This window comes from Octopus bimaculoides, chromosome 2 (genome assembly GCF_046866305.1).
Source record: "Octopus bimaculoides isolate indiv1 chromosome 2, ASM4686630v1, whole genome shotgun sequence".
NCBI lineage: Eukaryota > Metazoa > Mollusca > Cephalopoda > Octopoda > Octopodidae > Octopus > Octopus bimaculoides.
Window position 1 is genome coordinate 16,876,334 of NC_142929.1, and position 11,624 is coordinate 16,887,957.

At 37.0% G+C, this 11,624-nt stretch overlaps 1 protein-coding gene across 1 annotated transcript in view; it reads left to right on the top strand.

Moving 5' to 3' along the window:
- Nucleotides 1-11,029: 11,029 nt before the first annotated feature.
- Nucleotides 11,030-11,624, top strand: part of LOC106884206 (uncharacterized) — a 34,680-nt gene continuing 34,085 nt past the window's right edge. Inside the window, exon 1 of the mRNA XM_014935454.3 lies at nt 11,030-11,624. This exon is cut by the window's right edge and continues 180 nt beyond it. The gene's annotated coding sequence lies outside the window, so the exon portion shown is untranslated.

An 11,624-nucleotide genomic window follows, 5' to 3' on the forward strand; every position in this document is an offset into this window, starting at 1 on the left:
GAGCCAGCTTTGTATTGTTATTTATATGTCGCTGGCGCCAGACGCGTGACACCAAATGCTTTTGCTGCCCTTTGAATTCGCAGGTGTATTTCCGTATCAAGATTTCCATCATCTTGAACAGAGCTTCCCAGGTAGACAAATGAATTGACAACCTCAAGTAACTTTCCCTTAACAAAAATTTTAGGGAGGTTACAAACAGCACCATACGCAGGTTGATACATCACAACTGTTTTTTTCAGATTGATGGTCAGGCCAAAATCATCACAAGCTGCATCAAATGCAGATACAAGGGATTGCAGACCCGATTCAGAATGACTAACCAGATCGCAATCGTCAGCATACAAAATTTCCCTAATAAGTGAAGTAAAAACCTTCGTTTTAAACTTCAGTCGGGTCAAATTAAAAACATTCCCGGTTGTTCGATATTTTTTTTTTAAATTTTTTTTATGTAGATACCCTCCTCAGAGTTTTGAAAGGAATGTGACACCACAACGGCAAAGTATATTGCAAAGAGGGTGGGTGCATCAAGGTCTCCCTGCTTTACTCCATTTTCCACAGCAAAAGATTCAGAAAGCCTACCACCAAAATTAACCCTAGCTCTCATACCAGTGCTACTGGTAACATGTAATCCAGTACAACCTGTTGCATGGTCGGGTCGTCGGCGACTAAACTGGCAACCCCACCAGGCTTGCTTGGTGAGGAGGGTGTTGTTGGACACCCTGCAGGACGAAAAATAAGACCTGTCAAAAGGGCGGATGAACTCCTGAACAGTCAACGACCATCTAACAAAAAAATGTCTGTAAATATGTATATATATATATATATATATATATATATATATATATATATATATATATATATATATATATAATCAATCCAAACATGAACATGCAAGAAAAAACAGCAACGCGAGGACGTGGAATAAGTACAGTGTTATTGGACGCTCAGGAAAGGAAAGGAAAGAAAAGAAAGAGGATTTCCTGTTTCTAGCGGAGCTCTTCATCAGAAATGTAGATAAAGTCCAAAGAAGAGAAGACGGAGAAAGAAAATTGCCAATGATACACGCGGTGACATATTGAAATATATACATATACATACATACATATATATATATATATATATATATATATATATATATATATATATATATATAATCAAAATTAAGGGTTCAGCAACAGGTTGTTTCACCACATACCGAAGTTCAGAAAAATTATTAATTATTAATTTATTAATAAATTAATAATCCTTTACCCTTTTAATTGTAATAATATATATATATATATGTGTGTGTGTGTGTGTGTGTGTGTGTGTGTGTGTGTGTGTGTGTGTGTGTGTGTGTGTGTGTGTGTATGTATGTATGTATATATATACATATATATATATATATATATATATATATATATATATATATATAAGCAATGTTAATTCTCTAAATGAAGTATTAACAGTAACTGCACGTTAAGTGTAGTATATTGCCACTTAAGTGTGGCTGACCCCTAGGGGTGGATGTTACTGTTGCTTTTAGCCCCAGGAGGACATCTCCTCCAGCTGGCTTATCGACACACGACTGTGTCCTGTTTGCCAAGGGAGTTATCCCTCTCACCTCGACCAGCAGCACGAACGTATCCGGATTTCAGGGTTATTTCCCTTCGTCGGCGTTCGACAGCTGATGACCTTGGTGAGAGAGACAAAAACCTGGCAAACCTTATATCTTCTTTTCCAGTGAAATTCTTCACTGATATTGAAAAGGTGAAAACAAGCAATGTTAATTCTCTAAATGAAGTATTAACAGTAACTGCACGATAAAGTGTAGTATATTGCCACTTAAGTGTGGCTGACCCCTAGGGGTGGATGTTACTGTTGCTTTTAGCCCCAGGAGGACATCTCCTCCAGCTGGCTTATCGAACGCCGACGAAGGGAAATAACCCTGAAATCCGGATACGTTCGTGCTGCTGGTCGAGGTGAGAGGGATAACTCCCTTGGCAAACAGGACACAGTCGTGTGTCGATAAGCCTGCTGGAGGAGATGTCCTCCTGGGGCTAAAAGCAACAGTAACATCCACCCCTAGGGGTCAGCCACACTTAAGTGGCAATATACTACACTTTATCGTGCAGTTACTGTTAATACTTCATTTAGAGAATTAACATTGCTTGTTTTCACCTTTTCAATATCAGTGAAGAATTTCACTGGAAAAGAAGATATAAGGTTTGCCAGGTTTTTGTCTCTCTCACCAAGGTCATCAGCTGTCGAACGCCGACGAAGGGAAATAACCCTGAAATCCGGATACGTTCGTGCTGCTGGTCGAGGTGAGAGGGATAACTCCCTTGGCAAACAGGACACAGTCGTGTGTCGATAAGCCAGCTGGAGGAGATGTCCTCCTGGGGCTAAAAGCAACAGTAACATCCACCCCTAGGGGTCAGCCACACTTAAGTGGCAATATACTACACTTTATATATATATATATATATATATATATATATATCAGAAAATGGAGAAATCCTCAGATTATCAAACACATCAATTGGACCACATTTAAGCTATAAATGTGCTCCCATCGATGTGTTTGTTTATCTGCGTTTCCTCCATTTTCTGATTAAATATATATATATATATATATATATATATATATATATATATATATATATATATATATATAATCATAAATATATAGGGATTGACAGTAACCTGCTTCTCCAACATACTGAGAATTCAGAAATAGCAGTCAAAGAACTACTGATTTCAAAACTACAAATTATTACTCCAGATTGATAGCGATATCGTCCTGCAGGGTGTCCAACAACACCCTCCTCACCAAGCAAGCCTGGTGGGGTTGCCAGTTTAGTCGCCGACGACCCGACCATGCAACAGTTTTTTTCATACTGAGCTACCCGGCAGAATTGTTAATTATTAATTTTATTACTAATTGATGATTCCCTGCCCTGCATATCTATATATATATATATATATTTAATCAGAAAATGGAGGAAACGCAGATAAACAAACACATCGATGGGAGCACATTTATAGCTTAAATGTGGTCCAATTGATGTGTTTGATAATCTGAGGATTTCTCCATTTTCTGATATATATATATATATATATATATATATATATATATATATATATATATATTATTACAATTAAAAGGGTAAAGGATTATCAATTTATTAATAAATTAATAATTAATAATTTTTCTGAACTTCGGTATGTGGTGAAACAACCTGTTGCTGAACCCTTAATTTTGATTATATATATATATATATATATATATATATATATATATATATATATATATATATATATACATATTTATATATATATATATATATATATATATATATATATATGTGTGTGTTTGTATATGTATATATTTCAATATGTCACCGCGTGTATCATTGGCAATTTTCTTTCTCCGTCTTCTCTTCTTTGGACTTTATCTACATTTCTGATGAAGAGCTCCGCTTGAAACAGGAAATCCTCTTTCTTTTCTTTCCTTTCCTTTCCTGAGCGTCCAATAACACTGTACTTATTCCACGTCCTCGCGTTGCTGTTTTTTCTTGCATGTTCATGTTTGGATTGATTATATATATATATATATATATATATATATATATATATATATATATATATATATATATATATATATATATATATATATATATATATATATATATATATATATACATATTTACAGACATTTTTTTGTTAGATGGTCGTTGACTGTTCAGGAGTTCATCCGCCCTTTGACAGGTCTTATTTTTCGTCCTGCAGGGTGTCCAACAACACCCTCCTCACCAAGCAAGCCTGGTGGGGTTGCCAGTTTAGTCGCCGACGACCCGACCATGCAACAGGTTGTACTGGATTACATGTTACCAGTAGCACTGGTATGAGAGCTAGGGTTAATTTTGGTGGTAGGCTTTCTGAATCTTTTGCTGTGGAAAATGGAGTAAAGCAGGGAGACCTTGATGCACCCACCCTCTTTGCAATATACTTTGCCGTTGTGGTGTCACATTCCTTTCAAAACTCTGAGGAGGGTATCTACATAAAAAAATTTAAAAAAAAAAAATATCGAACAACGGGGAATGTTTTTAATTTGACCCGACTGAAGTTTAAAACGAAGGTTTTTACTTCACTTATTAGGGAAATTTTGTATGCTGACGATTGCGATCTGGTTAGTCATTCTGAATCGGGTCTGCAATCCCTTGTATCTGCATTTGATGCAGCTTGTGATGATTTTGGCCTGACCATCAATCTGAAAAAAAACAGTTGTGATGTATCAACCTGCGTATGGTGCTGTTTGTAACCTCCCTAAAATTTTTGTTAAGGGAAAGTTACTTCAGGTTGTCAATTCATTTGTCTACCTGGGAAGCTCTGTTCAAGATGATGGAAATCTTGATACGGAAATACACCTGCGAATTCAAAGGGCAGCAAAAGCATTTGGTGGCTTGGAGTCACGCGTCTGGCGCCAGCGACATATAAATAACAATACAAAGCTGGCTCTTTACAAATCATTTGTCTTAACATCCCTATTGTATTCCTGTGAAACTTGGACCTGTAGGCATCCCCTCAATTAAAGCCATGATTTTGAGGAACCAATTGAGATGGTGTGGCCATATTGTTCGAATGGCAGATGAACGCATGCCGAAACAGCTGTTTTATGGTGAGCTTGCATGACAAGTGACGCGAGAAAAAATGGCATATATGATTATTAGTAATATATTTGTGATTTCTAAAGCATTAATCGGTAGACGTACCATCACTAATTTTATAATCCTCATATTTTATATTGTTGTTGTAATTTCAACAGTATAAATGTTGTACATAATGATTTTTATTTTTTCCTATTTCTTATTCTCTTAAAACCGGATTTTGATCTTTTGAGTAAACTACCAATGAAAGTTTGCAATCGTCTTAATAGTGAAGTGAATGTTTTATTACTTGTACAATGTAAACAGCTAGTGAAATCCTCACATATTTAGGTCAGCAACAAAGCTCACGCTGAATAATAGCAGCAATCCTTTTCTTTTGCTTCTCTTGTATTTATGTATTTACATATTTCTGACTGCAACAGTAGGATTGGTCCTAGCAAGTACATTATTTTATCGGATCTAGTCTTTCTCATTCGCGAAATAAGCTCTGCTTAATTTTGCTCAGATTGCTTTCAATTTTGGTGTATCGCTGCAACTCTGAACTTTGAGTACGATCAGCCAATTACGTTATCTCCTATGTTAATGATTCTGATGTTATTTGGAATTCAAGTTGAGAAATTTGGGTAATTTTAGCCAATCAACAGACAGCCTGGCATTAGCAGCTTCTTACCATAACCGTATGATGTGTTGTGGTTCACTGTATTCTGTGCCGCTGATGTCTATGTTGAATTCACCACTGCTTTCTTTGAACTGAAGATGTGTTTTTTTTTATCAAATTTTTATCTTTTATATCTTATTTCAGTCCGAAGGTCTGCCGGAGATAGGAAAACTGAAAGACTTGTATACTTATAAACATGGTTGGCACTCCGTCGGTTACGACGACGAGGGTTTCAGTTGATACGATCAGCCTGCTCGTGAAATTAACGTGCAAGTGGCTGAGCAGTCAACAAACACGTGTACCCTTAACGTAGTTCTCGGGGAGATTCAGCGTGACACAGAGTGTGACAAAGCTGGCCCTTTGAAATACAGGTACAACAGAAACAGGAAGAAAAAGTGAGAGAAAGTTGTGGTGAAAGAGTAGAGAAGGGTTCGCGACCATCCCCTGCCGGAAACTCGTGGAACTTTAGGTGTTTTCGCTCAATAAACACTCACAACGCCTGGTCCGGGAATCGAAAGCGCGATCCTACGACTGAGAGTCCGCTGCTCTAACCACTGAGCCATTGCGCCTCCACTTACAAACATACATACATACATACATACATACATACGTACGTACATATATGACGTTGTAGTTAAGACACTATAATGAAATCCGTTGGAAGGATAAGCCCGAAAACAAAGAAATAAGGACTCATAATAAGGCAGAATCCATAGCCACGTATAATAAAAAGGAATACGGTTCGAATGGACCAGTGAAGAGCTCAATAAAATGTAAACAAAACAGACCTGATATAATTATTTGGAATGGAGAAGAGAAACTGTGCACAGTTGCGGAAATCAGCTGCCCAGAGGATGTTAACATAAAGCTGAAGATAAATGGAAAAAAGAACACCTATCCTGAAATATTGAGAAATCTGCAGTTACTCTATCCAGATTACAAGTTCAGGTTTATACCTGTAATTATTGGGGTCCTGAGATATGTAACACAATGCCTAAGTACCGTTCCTGAGATATTAGGCTTCTCAAAATCAGAAAACAGAAAGCTTATTCGAAGACTATAGATCCAATCCATCACCGGAACTGCAAAAATCTGTAAAACTTTCCAGAATATTTTCATTTAAATATATTTGAGCATGTCTAGATATGTAACTATTTGCACGAGAATACATACATAAAACATACAAGTCTGCACATACATACATACATACATACATACATACATACATACATACATGCATACATACATACATACATGCATACATACATACATACATGCATACAAGCATACATACATACATACATACATACATACATACATACATACATGCATACATACATACATGCATACATACATGCATGCATGCATACATACATACATACATACATATAATACATACATACATACATACATACATACATGCATGCATACATACATACATATATACATACATACATTTAATACATACATACATTCAAACTAAAATACCCTGTTGATGTTGAAATTCCAATGAAGGAGCCTTGAATCAAGGTTAGAAACCGGATCTTTCTCTACTGGCAAGAAATCTTGAAATAAAACGGATAATGACATACATAAATACATATATACATGCATACATATATACAAACAAAAATATTCTGTTGTTGATGTTGATATTCCAATGAAGGAGCCCTGGATGTAGGTTAGCAAGAAATCTGGAAATAAACTGAATAATGACAAACATACATACATACATATATATACACATGCATGCATACATGCTTACATACATACATTCAACCATCTATACATACATTCACACATAGATGCATATATAAATACATACATACATACATACATACATACATACATACATACATACATACATACATACATGCACACTGTTTCATTGTGGATGACTTGAAACTTTATGCAAAGAATATGCATGAGATGAAAAAGAGCCTTCACCTTGTTACAACATTCTCAAAGGATGTAGTGTTGGAATTTGGTCAGGATAAATGTTGTTATATGGTTGTGAAAAGGGGGAAAACTATAAACCAGATTAGTAACATCTCCATCAATGATTTGACTGTTTCTCCTATATCTGACGGGGAATGTTACAGGTATCTAGGGGTGGATAAAAACATCTTACAATGACAACTGTAACAAAACACGTATCACTAAAATATATTACAGCCGAATAAATTAAATTTGGAACTCACAACTTTCTGCCGTCAATAAAACAGTGGCCCACAATGTGTTTGCAGTGCCAGTACTCATACCAAAATTTGGGCTGCTTCGCTGGACGCTTGATGAGATCCGAGCCATTGATGGGAAAATCCAAAAATTACTAACAAGCACACGTAATGTCCACATAAACAGTGACGTAGACCACTTCTAACTAAAACGTAAACAAGGCGGCAGAATTTAACATCGATCCAAAATGCCTTTGAATGTCGTATCATATCTCTTCGGCAACATCTTTAAACCACAAAGTGTCGAAGTGCAAACCCTTGACCAAGTTTGCTTACATGCGACTGATAACATCATAATACTTTGAAGGCAACTCCATGAACAACATTCTTCGTCTGATAACCTGGAATTCATGCTCGAAGAAGTTGCACGACTCTACCGCAACGTATCATCAGAGGTAAAGATGAGCCTATAAGAGCAGAAGACTATACATACATATGTTAATAGGAAGTTCCCAGATGATAGTAACATTGAACATGAACACAGTCTATCATGAACCAATAGCCAGATTACTACAACCCTCTTTGAAAGGTATGCACTTGCAATCCAGGAACAAGAAATATCGACCAAGTAGCTGATGCAAAAAGGGATGTAGATGCAGGAAAATGTGACGATCGGTGCATATTTTGTAGAGTTAACACCGAAAATATCACCTACATCATACGCTGTTGTCCGAGAGTGTCATTATTATATTATCTACCAATGAGACATGATATTGTAGCTAGGACATTCTAAAATGAAATCCATCGAAAGGATAACTTCAGGGACTAAGAAATAAGAACCCACAATATGATAGAAGCCACAGGCCCTCATAATAAAAAGCGTACTTGTGGAATGTCCTAGTGCAGACCTCTCTAAATCATAAGCACAACAGACCTGATATAATGATTTGGGAGAGAAAAGAGAAACTATGTATAGGTGTGGCAGTTACCTGCCCAGGGGATGTCAACATAAAGGTGAACTATTGAGAAACCTGTAGTGACTCTATCCCGATTACAAGTTCAGGATTATGCCTGTAATTATTGGGGCTCTGAGATATGTAACACACTGCCTAAGTACCAGTCTTGAGAAATTAGGCTTCTCAAAACCAGAAAGGAGAAATCTAATTCGAAGGCAACAGATCTAATCCATCAGTGGAACTGCAAAACTCTGTAAAACTTTCTAGAAGTTTTTCCTTTAAATATATTTGAGCATGTCTAGATATGCAAGTATGTGCATGAGAAGACATACATAGAGCAAAATATACCAATCTGCACATATACATACATACATACATACATACATACATACATACACACATACGTACATACATACATACATGCATGCATGCATACATACATACATACATACATACATACATACACACATACGTACATACATACATACATGCATGCATGCATACATACATACATACATACATACATACATACATTCAAATAGAAATACCCTGTTGTTGATATTGAAATTCCAATGAACGAACCTTGAACCTAGGTTAGAAACCGACTCTTTGTCTATTGGCAATAAATCTTGAAATAAACTGAACAATGACATACATGCATACATACATACACATGAAAATGGCGCCGTCAACACCAGAAGTGCAGACGTAGAGGACCGCATAAAATCCTTTTGAACGTTGTCTCCTTAAATAATGCCGATTCCTCTATCCTAAATCTGTAACTGATTAATTTCTCCAGTTATAAATGAAGGAAACACTTGCTATTCTAGCATTTTTCTGACCGGATTTTTAAACATAACTTACAAACTTTTACTCCACCTTTCTAACTAACTAATGTATAACGGGAGGACGAACAAGTAGATTACCTAACTATGATGGGCGTTATGTCTGTCTGTCTGTTTCTTTGTCTGTTCATCCTTCACGGCCAGATGGTTGGACTAATGGTTACACATCGCCTCAATACTCAAGATATCAGCTTTCTTCAAGAGCTGTGTGTCTGGAGATTTTTAAGTTCCAGCCAATATTCAGAATGTGCCTCAGACATCTCTGATGAAAACGTTCAAGTACCATTGCATGACGCTTGTAAAGGGTCCATGTCTGACATGAGTAAAGGAGCAATGTCAGTACATATGCACGGTACACAGCAATTTTTGTTTTTGTTTGCCTTGTGATGCCATGCTGGGACCAGACACGAGACTCAAAAGACCGGAAGGAATCATTTGCTCTCTGCAACTCTGAAAGATATTCCATCATCCAAGCAACAAAAACGGTTGAGTGTGCTGCTCAGGTAGACAAACTTGTCTACCACTTTCAGCATTGTTTCTTCAACCTAGGTAGCTCGTTCCACATATGGATTCCTTGGTGCACGCTGGAACATTACAACAGTCGTGTCGAAATACCTTGCAAAAACCAGAAATACGATTCATAAGTATTTGCATGAGAGATTAAATTAAAGTTTTCTGCATAAAGGGGGTTACGAATAAGAGAGTGGAAAATTATTGAATTGACAGCATATCGGTGCAGATTGAAGAGGCAGCCAGAAGATCGATACCTGACATATAATCCAAGAGAGCTAACCTTAGCAAAAGCATTAGTAATAGCAGCAGCAAATTACAAAGAGAAGAGAGTCGGAGCAAGGACGTCACCCTGTTTGACAACATTCTCTACAGGAATGGGTCTCGCCAAAACACCACCAACATTGACCCATCCCATCATGAAATGATTTAAGTCTAGATACAAAGTGATCCGGACATCCAAGTTTGCCAAATATTTTCCATTACAAGGCCCTATTCACAGTATCAAAGTCCTTGGTTAAATAAATGAATACCCGGACAAAATCTATATTCTGCTCATAACACTTTTCCTACATTTGTCTTGTGAAAATCATATCCATTATCCTTCTGCCAGATCGGAAGTCACATTGAGATTCAGGTAGGACATCATATACGAGACACCCATTCAGGCGGGTAAGAAGAATATTTGCCAGAACCTTGCCAGCAGCTGATAGTAGGATAATACCTCTGTAGTTACCACACATTATTTTGGCTCCTTTTCTTTTGTAGAGAGGAAGAATAATTGCATCCTTCCAGTCTTTAGGCATTGCACCATCCGTCCAGACTATACTAATAAGTTCATGAAAGGACTGTATGATGTAATCACCACCGAATCGCAAGACCTCAGCACAAATTCTATCCTTTCCAGGTGCCTTACCAAGATTCAATTTATTACTGCCATTATCTCATCTATTGAGGGCATGCAATTTAAGGAGCCAATGATAGGTCTTTGTTACATAGTATCAAACACTGTTTCATCCACAACTGACTCATGGTTGAGGAGTTCAAAGAAGTGTTCAATCCAGCGACCTGTGATCTCTGCTGATTTAATAAATAGAGAGGAAGACTCATTGGAAAGTAAAGGAGCTGATGCAGTGCTCCTGGGCCCATTAATTTGCTTTATAAGATGGTAAAACCTCTTGCTGACATTTGCATCAGCAGCAGCCTGAACATCACGAGCAAGATCCTCCCACCAAGTGTTCTACATCTTTCCGAGTGATCGATGCAATAGTGATTTAACACTGCTATAGTTGGCAAGTGCTAGATTTCGCTGCACAGCTGAAAGTCCTTTGTGGAGTAATATATTGTGGGCATGATGCTTTACCGAGGATTGCCAACGCGCCCCATTCTCTCTTTCACTCTAATCATGTCGTAGATATCACGCTTGCAGATAATGACATAATCCAAGTACCAAACTTTAGATCTGTGATGCATCCACGTTGTTGTGTGATTATCATTGTGCATAATACGAGTGCTTGTGATGTAATGACCATTTTCATCGCAAAGCTCCAGCAACATGTGACCATCGAAATCTATAGTCAATTTAAGTCCTGTTAAATATAATGAGCTTTTTCCTTCCATACCTGATAATTCCATTATAAAATAGAGACATTAGTTCAAAATTTCTTACGAGCCTAAAACGAATATAATTTCCAAAAGTAGTTACTTGCACTCAGTTTTCTTATTTTAATCATAAAAATACATAACAAAAACATAAGGAGCATCACTTTTGAATATATAGCTGTTGTTTACGTGTAGCCTATTTTTGAACTTCTATATGCTGCATAAGTATT